The sequence below is a fragment of the Gnatocerus cornutus genome, chromosome 1 (assembly GCF_029298725.1).
Source record: "Gnatocerus cornutus isolate USDA-ARS CGAHR chromosome 1, icGnaCorn1.1, whole genome shotgun sequence".
Classification (NCBI taxonomy): Eukaryota; Metazoa; Arthropoda; class Insecta; order Coleoptera; family Tenebrionidae; genus Gnatocerus; species Gnatocerus cornutus.
Genome location: NC_142233.1, coordinates 11,592,945 through 11,603,315, shown reverse-complemented (window position 1 = coordinate 11,603,315; position 10,371 = coordinate 11,592,945). Strand labels below are relative to the sequence as shown.

General features: G+C 33.4%; 1 protein-coding gene across 1 annotated transcript in view; it reads left to right on the top strand.

Annotated features, from left to right (window-relative positions):
* Positions 1–901: 901 nt before the first annotated feature.
* The window catches only part of pxb (putative Hedgehog signaling attenuator pxb), a 289,900-nt gene continuing 280,430 nt past the window's right edge, over positions 902–10,371 (top strand). The window contains exon 1 of the mRNA XM_088034682.1: positions 902–1,196. The gene's annotated coding sequence lies outside the window, so the exon portion shown is untranslated. The remainder of the gene's footprint in view (positions 1,197–10,371) is intronic.

The window sequence follows — 10,371 nt, the reverse complement described above, 5'->3', positions numbered from 1 at the left end:
AAATGTTGATCAGACAATTTTTTGACAATATTATTTGCAATTTTCGAATTTGATAAGAGATAACATTTCCAACAAAACAATTCCTCTTCTTTTGATTTAAAAAGTGAAAAAAAAAGTGAATAAAACTGGTGTATAATTTTTATTATGGAACAGATGCTTTCCTTCTAAACGTCATCAGAGCGCCCAGTGTAATAACATTTTTGCCGCACTGCTGGAGTATTTTTACACACTGCTCGTGTATAAATCAGGTTTTACGGTGTACGCTCACAATACAAGAGACCTAGAATTGTTTGGCTCTCAAGTTGCACTCAACTTTTAGATAATGATGTGAATTGGTTCTGAATTCGTTTTCAAATTGGCATCAATTTTGCAAGTCAAAATGTATCGATCGTGTTTCAAATTTAGTTATAAAGATGAAATTTAACAAGACAATTTGCGCAGCTCACTTAGGATAGAATGACTCGAAATTGTATCAATTTGGAAATAAAATTAAAACTGAGGAAAAATCAAGTGTGTTTTATGAAAAAATGTTTTCGTAGAATGTTAACTTTAGTTAAAATTCCAAGAGTTTGTAACTTTAAATTATCAGCTAGTTTATTTAGCTTTTTTAGCCCCCTTGACTGTTGGAATCCTTTCCATTAACTGGAACCAGCTACAACATTATATAGGAAAGCTTTCGGTGCTGATGTAGTTGCTTATCCTTTAGGTGTCAGGCGCAAATCCCCTATTTCTATTAGGTTTTCTCGGTTTTAATCAGCATAAATTCGGCCTCCCACCGTCGTACAAACAACTCCATGTAATATAATAACTCTAGAAACGTGCACAGGTCCTCGACTTCCCTCAATGAAGGGCGCAAAATCTGTCCGAACTCCACGTAGCCGTGTACTCTATGGCTAGTTCACATCCATCTGCGCCGGCCAACAAAGTGCGCTGCTTCCAGCAGGAAAGCTCGCGGATTTATTCAGTTGATAGCAGGCGGTTGTCTTGTGTGCATGCACCACCCACGAAGCTGTCTTGTCGCGATCCACGTTGTGTTCAAGACACTCACTAACGAACTTCGTTTCCATGACGTTTTGACTGACACTCCACGAGTGCGTCTGACAGGTGCATTACCACCAGTGAGTGAGTTGTGAGACTCCGATTGAACCAAATTACGCCATGACATCGGTGTTCTAATGGAACACGATTTTTTAAAGGTATCTTGCAAATTACTCATCCCGTCTGGAACATCCCATCTTTTCTTTGCGAGATTACTTCCAATTAAAAGCAAGCTCTTGTCTGACCCAGCGCAATAAACCGAAATTAATACGGCTGCTGTAAACAGGAAATAATTAATTTTTATTTGCGGAAGATCTTATCGACTTTTCTCTTAGTTTAAGTGAAAACAACTTGACAAACACAGATCTGAGTTTTTTGACTTTGCCATGTCAAATGCGCTTGGACTTCAAAGAGCACTTAGTCTTCACTGACTTAATCGAAGCACTGAAACGTGTTATGACCCTAACGCACTGCTCTTTCGGGAGTTACAAATCACTATACATATATTTTAGATTTTTTGCCCTTTCCGAGTTTTATTCCGTTTTAGATGGGGCCGTTTGTGTGATTAACGCACTAAAAAAATTTAGCCACTCATATTACATTGTGCTTTTATTTACTTCACCTGAAACAAATGTCCATTGTTGAACAAAATTCCTCCTCATTGTCGTCATAGATTTATGACAGAAAAGCGGACAAAAATCTGTCTAAACTTGCAAATTAGTGGTGCTAGTGAAACTTAATTAGCAATAAATCGAAATATGCTTCCCCAGTAGAGGATTCATGTCGGACGTGCCAATGGAACGACAGTCGTAACATCAGTGTTCGACATAACGTCGATCATAAAACTTGAGGTTAGTTGAGACGTCACTACCGCTGCTTAAATAAAATTTCCGAGTTGCTCACACGATTTTTTCTACGTCCAATGGCGTGGTATTCTGGAGTTCGTCGACCTTTCGTAAATAAAAATAGGACGAATTCTGCTTTGAATATGAAATATTATTTTGATTTGCACACACGTGCGACAAGTCTCTCCAGGATAACGTCTACTTTGCCTTGTCAAATAAAACGAAAAAGTTAAGTTTGACATGACATTGTACAAAAGGGCTAATCGTGTTCTCCAGGGACTACTGGAGTGTCTTCAAGTTTAATCTTGTCCACAAAAAGAAAATTTTTGTATACTATTCAACTGATCCTTTTTTGGCTTTGACTTAAAATATAATTATAAAAAAATTAGTGTAAAAAATTATGTTCAGTACTCTCGCAAAAACGCTCATTTTAGCGATGTTTTTGGCGCTTGTACTGAAAGTGACCATTGTAAATTCGAAATAATGTGAAAATAATAAAACTAGTTGTTAAGATGGGATTAAGGCTTTTGAATCTGACAGGGTTGATACCCTTGTTGTGTATCCTTCATGAGGATCATGCTAACGACGACATCTTTGCATATCAATTAATGTTTAACCTGAAATTGACACAGAAGCTTTGCATAATAGACAGCACCACGACCAACAAATTTCAACGGATCATATCGGGGAATTCCCAAAACGTATTTTTATCTAACAGCGCAAAAAATGGGAGTTTTTCGAACAGATACGACTAATCAGTTGTCAATCTTTTATTTTAACAGTAACACATGATTTTTAATTACCTTATTTTATAATTTAGAAATAGAGGACAATCGTAGATAAAACGTTGTAAGAAACGCGCTCTTATGACATTCGTGGCTTTTAAAACACTCGTAAACTCTTATGTTACATGGCTAAATTCACTTGAAGCATTGTTCAAAAAAACAATAAAATTTTGTCAACTGTCAACAAATGACGTTTACTATTAGATCAATCTCATTGTATTGACAACCATTTAACAGAAGTACCAACCCACAAAACAGTGCTTTAAGGAACCTCGTAAAGCCAAAATTTAAGAAAAAGAGGGATGTATTAAGTAACACAAAAGGTACAAAAATATCGATAGAACAAGTAATGAAATTTTTACCCAATATGATGAGCTTTTAAGAAACGCAGTCAGCTGTAGGTAAAATACCTAATAGAATCTTCAGATGTTTGAGCCATCAAGTTGTGATTTATTAAACTTCCATTCAATGCATTTTGAATGTGTGTCGTGTTTTTGTAGGAGAAACTGTCAAATCACTAAAATATTTAGTTTGGAAATATCAACTGCGAATTGAAATGCATTAACGGATCACATGATATATTAAATATTTCTAATTATAATCCTTTTAATTGGTTAAATTTGAAATTATTTGTTTTTTTTTTTATATTGTCACATACCTTTTACTTCGCAAATTGTAGTATTTGTGGTTGTTTTCAAGTTTTTTGGAATTCTTAGATTTCTACACACTTGGAAACTTGGAAAATACCTACATACAGGTGTCCGGAAAGTCGCGCACCACTGTGATGCTGTATCATCGGACAATGCCATAGATCACCGGAAAAATGTTGAAAAAAATTCATGTCTTCAATTTTTCGAGATATGATAGACTGAAGAGAAAAAGTTTAATGCCAAAGTTAACGATTTCTGTGCAATTATTTTAGGTTTAAATGAATTTGTTACCTAAAGGACATTTTGCGCAAAGGCATAGTGCAAAAAAAATCGGAAAAATCTTTTGAGAAATGCCTGAAAACTGTTTACAAAATTTTTGAATCAACAATGTCGATCAGTGTGGCATCGTTCACTTGAAACCATAGTTACATTACTCGTTCATAAACCGACCTGACTAACGTCAACAATACAGTAGCAACGTTACTATGGCTTTAAATACTAGAAATTTAAATTATTGGGAGAACAGTTGAGCAATGTTGCCATTTTCCTAATTTTCTTTTGGTCCTCCTGCGAAAACATAGAGTCCGAATTTTTTTTTAACATTTTTTTGGTACTTTGGGGATCCACCCAATTACCCTCTTTCAAGATGGTGCGCCACTTTCCGGACAGCCTGTATACGTTAACAATTTTTCCCTTCTTTTGTTTTTTCAAGATCTCAAATTTTTTATGTTACGTTCTTCGGTTTTTTGTATAGTTTCACTTTTTTTAATCTTTTTTAAAAGTTTCGAATTTTTAGAAGTAAGTTTGTTGTTTTTAGATTGTCTACTCTATTTTTTTACATCTATGATTTCTACATTAATACCATATGAGCAAAAAAACTTTAGATAAAGGGTGGCTGTCTACAAACTTTTGTTTTGGAAACGTATGTCGGCTTTTGTTGTCATACCCAATCATATGTGCTTGAATCTTTGATGTCTTCGGCTCTTTGAACTTCTTGTTCTGCCAGAACCATTGCTACGATGCACGCTCCCGATTTCTTCAAATAACTGCACACCAATCCATACCATAATAAAATAATCACCATCCAAAGATGCCATGCCGAGAACTGTCAAATTTTGACGGCTTAGTTTAGACAATCAACGACAAATTCATTTGTTTTTCATGGCCTCCTATTATCTAAAATTTTGTTGCTCATACGGTATTATGTATGTAAGGTTTTTAGAGTATTTTTGTATTTACAATTATTTTGGTTAAAAAGTTTTAGGGTACATTAAAATTTTCAAATTTTTGATAATTTTTTACTTTCAAATTTTTTGGACAAAGAATTTTATTGGATCAATTCTTGGTGTTGACAAAAATTATCAAAAATACAATGTATTCCCAAACACCAAATTTCGTCAAAAAATGCTGACGCCCGTTTTGATAGCAATGCTACCATCATCAGAGCAATAATTAAACGCATTATTTTTGATAATTTTTTTGATAAATTTTTTGGAGTTTAAAAATCAATATACAGGGTCCGGCAACACTTGTGTCCACCCCCAAAATCGTCTTTAATTTTAAAGATAAAATTTTAGAATTTTGCATACGCTCACAGTTGACAAAGCCTAGAAGCTGACGCAAAGATTTGTTTTTTATCACTGATAGTTTTGGCGTCGCGACGCCTTAAAAATGTAATTTTTAGTTAATTGTGAGGGTTTGTGATATGAACCAATAATTTATTTTTTTTTCATTATAAATATGTTAAAAATATCTCAGCTGTTATTTTAGATTCAATGCAAATTGTCTTCAAAATTTGAGAAAAAAATGCTGTTTTATCAAGTTAGTTTCCAATTTCATTACGTCAAAATTGGGAACTACGTTTACACCCATCTGTCAACATCTTGTGTCACAAATGACATCTATCCTTTGGCTCGCTTTAGATTGTAACAAAAGTCTTAATTGGTGAAATTGTCGCTTTGTGCTTTTTTAATTAACGATTTCTGGTGTCCATAAAGTACAACATGCCCGTGTTAATCAAAATTAACCTTTATAAGAGTGAATGAAGTGACTTGTGAAATTTTGGTGTAAACGTAGTTTCCCGCTGCGCCGTCAGAATTTTGAAAACTAACTTGATAAAACAGCTTTTTTTCCGCAAATTTTAGACACAATTTGCATTAGATTCAAAATTAAAACTCAGATATTTGTATCACAGTTATGTTAAAAAAAAAATGAATTCGCGAATATTTCCGCAAAAACTCAAAAATCGCTAAAAATTATACTTCTTAGGCGTCGCGACGCCAACCAAACCGTGAAAAAAACAGATTTTTGCGTAAGCTTCTAGAGCTTTGTCAACTATGAGCGTATGCAAATTTTCAAAATTGTAACTTTAAAATTAAAGACGATTTTGGGGATAGACACAAGTGTTGCCGGACCCTGTATATATTTATAAGTATAAATTTTGTACTCTATTTTGTTTTTAAATACTTTTTTCTATTTCGCGTTCATAATGAAGATATTTTGATACGCGTTTGAGCGTATTTCGGTATCGTAATGGACCAATCCCGTGCCAATATTTCCAGGATCTTATATTTTTCTTAGGTTTGTCGCAGACAAACCGTCAACCTGCCGTCAACGTTGACAATCTAGATTTTGGTTTTGATAAACCATGATAAATCGATCAATACACTATTATTTCTTGTTGTACTTGGCTTAATTCATCGGAGAAAAACTCTTTAGATGCAAGAGAACCATCATGATCATGATCAACATCTTTGCTCTCTTGGCTCCCTTGCGCTCCGGTAACCTCAAAAGGTCACACCTGTCAAACTGACTGAAATTGGATTTGGCTACTTCGAATTTTTTTCCCAAACATTTTGCTAATGCCAACTACCCTAAAATTCCCTAGATTTCAAAATGAAGTTTTTTCGTTTAAAATAAGGCAAAATAGAAAAAATAGCGTATGATACTTGTTCATAATGCATTTTGCCGCACTTACTACTTTATGACACTCCTCGCTGCGTTCGTCGTGTCTTAAAAACGTGCGTGCGGCAAAATGTTGATTATGAAACGCGTTTCATAATATACTATTTTTTTTGTCCACTAGAACAGTACAAATCGTTAAAAAAAAGATTTTTTGTAACGTCATAAAAAACTATTTAATTTGTAAATGACTCCATGTATTTGTGTACGGTGTCAAGATCCACCAATTAGCAGAGTCTCAGAAGTTGCTGTAAGTCAAAATCTATTAATTTTAATTTTTTTTTTGCAAAACAATGTGTTCAATTATAATAAATATGTACAACACTCTGTATAAGTGCCTTTTTTTAATTCTCGACCGTTGGTCGCCGCGGCAAGAACACAGTGTAATAATAACCAATTGTTTGTAATTTGTTTTATTGATTTATGTACTTACATCCAAAGTCCGGCATGAACAGATCACTTATCAGATTATGAGACCCTGTTTTTGAATTTAAATATTCCAGTGCAAATTTACAATGATTTCACGAGTAATTATGGAGATTTCGTTATTGATGAATAGGCATATCAAACTCGACAATGAATTAGTCGCAAAATTATTTTAGAATATTTCGTGCATGAATCCAGTTCATCATTATCGATTTTCTAGTAATCCCATTCTACAGGAGCCTTCATTTTGATAACTAACTTAAAGTTAACTTTTAATAATTATTTACGACCACCTCAACCAAGTTTTCGTAATCAAGAGACGACCACAGACTCCCACAAGTTCTTCATAAGCAATAAATTTTCTTCATCGTTCGTTGGATAGTATTATGAAGTCCCACAAGTCAAATGATTCTTTCCATTTGTATATAGATGAAAAATTACATAAACGACCGATCGTGCAAGTGAGGCGATTTTTAACAACATTCAACAACAGAAAGAAAATTTAGGCCGGTTTGAATGTTGCGTGGCTTTCAGCCCACACAGTGTAAATACTGAATTATTGACGAGAAGAGGCGGTTATTTTCTAGTCAGATAGCCGAGTGAATATTAAATGGGGAGATTTCTTCCACCCCGCAAACTCATCTGTCGTTACTGGCAGATTTAATTTAAAATTTTATGTTGGGTGTGATCGAGAAATTTTCTATTTTTAGCGGTTTCTGTGTATGCTAAGTTTTCAAAACCAACAGTTTGTTTCAATGTGGATAAACAATTGGGTATTCCTATTGCATATGTTATAAGCTCAACTCGATTTGGAAATACTTTTCGTTACCAAACACTGGGGCCTCGGTATTGATTTGAGTCCAGAGGCAAACAATCTTTAATATTTAGAGAGGTTTCCATAAGAAAATCGTTTTGGTTTTTGCTGTTTGCCACTTGGAAAAACTGATTAAAAATGCAGTTTTCCTTAACTAAGTCTAGGCAGCTTTCTGCAGAACAAGAGATAAGACGTAAAAGTAATTTTCCTCTCGTCAAGTCCACTCGGAATGCAACTGGCAGAATAAATAAGCAGATTGCAACTAATTCAAGTATTTAAATCTTCAACTAACGCGTAATTGTTAATTAAATTTTTACCGCTTCCGGAATTTTCCTGACCTTAATAAGATTAACTCGTTAAAAATCTGAGTTTGTTATTTTTCCCTTCAGATAGCGAAATTTTAAAACCAACAAAGCAATTTATCAGCAATGAAAAACTCCCGAGCGGCTCGCACTTAAAGATAAATGAACATAACTCTGTTGCAAAAGTAAACTGCATCTCACCAAAAAGAAATAATCCGATATAATTAAAACAGTGGCGCAGCAGATATGTTGTACAAAGCAACAATTCCAACTTTATCTGCAACTTTGGATTAGAATTACGAAACGATCTAACGAGCGTTTCCTTTGAAACTCGCAAATACTCGAAAATTGCTTCCGCGGCCCGAACGGGTTTTCACTTTTATAATTCGAGATAGCGTGGGTCATTAGATCCATTACCTCCGGACCATCAAGCTCACCCCATCATTAAGTAAATTGTGTTTTTTAAATAACTATATTAAGGTGCGTTTCTGATATTCCGGTCAATAAAAAACGATCACGAACCTTGCGGGTGTTTTTTACGCCGTCTTGTTAGTACAGCTGTCTTTAATGACTTCATGAACAGACCAACAAAAAACTAGAACTCTCATATTATTATCTCACGAATCGGTCGGGACGGCTCCAAAGGTAAAATATATAACACGCTTCCAATACAGCGTTGATAATCATGGAGATGGTGGACGAAGGAGCGTTTTGCAATGGTGCAAAACGAGCTGTCTTCACCGAAAGTTAGAAGGCACCTGCTATTCAAATTAGTTTTGGAAGAAAAAATCTTAAATTGAAGATGCAGGTGCATTGCCGTGTGGGATACAAAAACGTGTACAGAGTGAAAGTGTTCGAAGGTTGAAACATTTTAGTTTGAAGAAGAGTAATTACACGAGTTTTCAACGAATTTCTGAGTAAATTTGTACAGGGGCAGTGGAAATGTCTCCTGATTTTGAATTCAAAGCCTGTTTTGCTCCATTAGGTCTGGACTCAGAGATACAATAGAGCCTCGATTATCTGGACTAATTGTTGCAGAGGTCATCCGGATAATCAAAAATCCTGATAATAGAATATATAGGACACAAAAATGATGAAAACGTGGATTATTTTTTTTTAAATATTTTGTAACTGTTTTATAGGAACAATTTTTCCCTTTGATAGCGGCCAAGTCTCGAATTCACTTGAGATTTAGTGAAGCGACATCGACAGTGTCGTTCCGGTTGCCTTTTGAACCACTTGCGGCCATAAAAACGAAAAGTTCTTGAAAAATACTCGAGCAATTCCAGGAAACTCTTTGCACGCATTTTTAACAAAAAACCTTTCGCCACGTATTTTTTTTTTCAATTGGTGGTCCGGATAAGCGCGCATTCGGATAATAGAGGTGCGGATATTCGAGGTTCTACTGTATTTGTAAAATTAGTTTATTTGGGAACACCAAATTTACTGTTGTTTTTCAGTTTTTCTTTGAAAATTATGAAAGCTTATAATACATTACTAAAAGGTAATTAAATACGCTTTCCAACTAACTAGAAGAAGTTGATGAAAATGATGAAAATGATGAAAATTTGGAAAAACGAACAATTTTAAAAAAATTTTTTTAACTGTTTTGCATAAAAGTAGAAATTGGTACTTTTATTTTTTAATGTAATACGTTCTTATAAAGGTTGAACTTTTTGCTTATTATCTTTTGACATTTAGAGAATATATATGGCAAAGCGTATTGTTAGAAAAAATCACATTTTAATAACTTTCAAAGATTTTGTAAAACTTTTAATTTGAATGCTCACAAAACTTTCTAGTTTCTTGATAAATATCGAGTTTCTAAATTATTTCACTGGTCATCATGGAAGACCATTGATAAAAATTATGTAGCCACTGTAAAAAAGTTGTTAGTTGTTTTTTTTTATTTTCAATAAATATTGAAATATTGAAAATTTATATTGAAGACGTGTCCTTATAATTCTACAATTTTTTTTGACCCCAAATAATTTTTTTGTAAAGTTGATGTCAGTTTCTGCCACCAGATTATCAAGAAAAATGTTAAAAAATAAATTTTTAGTGCCATATTCTTTTCATTTTGTGTTAACTTTCCAACAGAAAATTGAAATAGAAAATCTGAAGCAATTTCAAAAATTTGTATTTCCTTTACTTCTGTGAATATTTAGGAAAATGTCTCGTTTTTGTGTTAAGACAAACTAATTACATATACCAGAAAGTGAACTATTGGAGTTAATTAGGAATTTGTAAAAAAAAATAAAAATTATAAATGGAAATAAAAAAATCCGATACACTCAAATTTTTATATAAATTTTTAAAAATTTGGATTGTTTTTAATTTTGCAAATATAGAATGAATGAATGAATGAAAGTTTATTAGAAAAAGGTATATTCATAAATTTAGTAATAATTACACTAATAACAAAAAAAATTAAAAATACAATAAATATAAACGATATAGTAGTAGTAGGTAGCGAATTTACAAAAATGACAGACCAATTCTGGTAAAAAAAACACATTATGATTATAAATTTTTAATAATATACAGGTG